Source organism: Hibiscus syriacus, unplaced genomic scaffold (assembly GCF_006381635.1).
Source record: "Hibiscus syriacus cultivar Baekdansim isolate YM2019G1 unplaced genomic scaffold, ASM638163v2 tig00110384_pilon, whole genome shotgun sequence".
Classification (NCBI taxonomy): domain Eukaryota; kingdom Viridiplantae; phylum Streptophyta; class Magnoliopsida; order Malvales; family Malvaceae; genus Hibiscus; species Hibiscus syriacus.
In genome coordinates, this window is record NW_024062715.1 from 4,938,635 (window position 1) to 4,941,510 (window position 2,876).

Below are 2,876 nucleotides of genomic sequence, written 5' to 3' on the forward strand. Positions count from 1 at the left end.
AATCACCGGATCCAAGGGATCAATCATTTTCCAAGGGGATCAATCCTTTGGTCAAAGGGATCAATCCTTTTGCTAGGGGATCAATCATTTGAGCCAAAAATCCTTGGAAACTTAACTTTAAAGCACAAAAACGATCAAATTTGGTTTTGAAAAGGTTTGACTGAGTTGAAAAACATTTAAAAACATATTTTTCAAGTTAATTTAGACTTTGAATTATTTTTGATAAATTCGATCAAGTCCAAAATCCAAATTTTCAATTTATTGTTATATCAAAATCTTAATTCAACAATTAATATTATATTTTTATTATAATATCACATTTTTAATTATTATAATTTTATTAATGTTATATATTTATTTTATTTCTAATTTTTTGTTTTTATATTTTAAATTTTTTTATAAAATATCTAAAAAAAATGCAGTCTTTATGAAAAGTGACTTTCATTTTTATTAAGAAAGTGGGTGATCTCTACATTATAAAAAAGAGATATCTTAAAAATTAATAAAAGAAAGACTTACTATAAAATTATTGTCCAATTTATATCTTTTTTCTCATTTAGATGTCTAAAATAGTTTTTGATAAGTCTAGATACCTAATGTTTTCAATGTTACATTTTTAAATATCTGACCCTGGATTATCATCACTGTTAAATTCATCGTTAAATGAAAATAATCATATTTATATTGTTTCATTTTTTTTTAATTTTAAAAAACCTAACCCGCATCGTCCCCTCCCCCTCCTCGGCTGTGTTCTTCTTCTTCTTGCAATTTTCCTTAACCGCCAAAAGCCAATGAGAATCAAATCGACTTTCACGACCGACCAAACAACCTACTTCCACAGTTGATCAAAGGTATTATTGCGATAAATTTTCAAAACTTCAGATACAAAAACAACGAAAAAAAAAAGGAAATTTGTTGTAATTAACCTCCTACTATTTGTACACGACCATAAGAAAACAATGAAATCATTGTTGAAAAAAGAAAAGAGTTTATGGTTTCAGTTTTTGCTAATGAGAAACCATATTTAAAAGCTGTCCATTTCCTTGAACTATCTTCCAATGATGAACAAATCCTAAAACTTATGGATTGTTCAGAGATATGAAACCCAAATTGAAACCTAGAAATTAACACTTTCTTCTTCCCTTTGGGTTGAAACAACAATCTCTTTAGAAGATATGATGATTTTGGGAGAATATTCTGTTGTAGGCTTCCCTGTTACGTTCCATGGTGATAGCTGGCAACTCAAAGAAGCTGAAGATAAACTTGTAGAACACAAGAAAATCAGAGAGGGTACAAGGAGAAGGATTAGTCTACGGGGTTTAGATGGAGGAATGTCACGGGGAATTTTCCCCCGAATGTAATATCTATGTTTAGATTGCAAGAATTATCAATGGAGTAATAAATCATTCCTAACAGTGACATTTTGTGTGTTTATTCTTGGGAATGTCATTCCCTCGTTACTTAGGTATTAATATTTTCTATGGATTTAGATTAAAATACCCTTAAAATAATTTTTTTCAAAAATATTCTTCTCCTAATCGTCAAATAAAAAAAATTCTGTGAACTATTTTAGATTTACAAAAAAAATTCATAATTAGAATTTTATATGAAGTTTAGGGGTTAAAATAAAATAAAATTCATTAAACTCGTTTATTTTTTTAAATTTTGTAAAAAGTTATATAAATTTTATGAATTTAAATTTTATAAAGAAAATATATAAATTAAAAATAATAAAATAATATATTTTATATGATCTTTTATACAAATATTTTTATTTGAATATTTAGAATTCAACTTGTTTAAAAAAACAAATATATAATAAAGATAATTTAATAAAATATACATTCTAGTAATCTTTTATTCTTTTAACCAAATATTATAATCTTATATTTTTACTAAACAAATCAAACATAACAATACAACATTTCTAAAAATATATATGTTATATTCTGACAATCTTATTTTCGGAGATAATGCTATATTCCATAACCAATCGTACCTTAAGGGTGCGTTTGGTTAACGAAATGTAAAATTACCAATGAGAATAAAAGATTACCATGGAATAGGATTACTAGGAATGTTGTATTTTGTGTTTGGTTGGTTTAGCAGGAATGTAAGATTACCGTGTTTGGTTAAAGGAATAAAAGATTATTCGAATGTATATTTGACCAAATTGTCCTTATTATATATTTGTCTTTTAACAAGTTGAAAAATATTTATATATTTTCTTTAAAAAATTAAATTCATAAAATTTATATAATTTTTTTTACAAAATTGAAAATATAAAAAAGTTTAATGAAATGGTAAAATTTTATTTTAACCCCTGAACTTCATATAAAATTTTAATTATAGATTTTTTTTGTAAATCTAAAATAGTTTAAGGATAAATTTGTAATTTAACCTTCGTAGAATTTTTATTATTCAATGACAGATTAAGGATATTTTTGAAAGAAAAAAAATTAAGGGCATTTTAGTCCAAAACGCCGGTAATCCAACAATACATAAGGAAATGGAGGTAATAACATTCCCAATAATATACCCAAAAAAATCTACTATCGATAGTGAATTTTTTGGGGTATATTACTGGGAATGTCATTACATTTCTTTCCTTAGGTATTGTTAGATTACCGACGTTTTGGACTAAAATGCCCTTAAATTTTTTTTCTTTAAAAAATATCATTATTCTGTCATTGAATAATAAAAATTATATGAAGGTTAAATTACAAATTTATCCTTAAACTATTTTAGATTTACAAAAAAAAATCTATAATTAAAATTTTATATGAAATTCAAGAGTTAAAATAAAATTTTACCCTTTCATTAAACCTTTTTATATTTTTAATTTTGTAAAACAAAATTATATAAATTTTATGAAT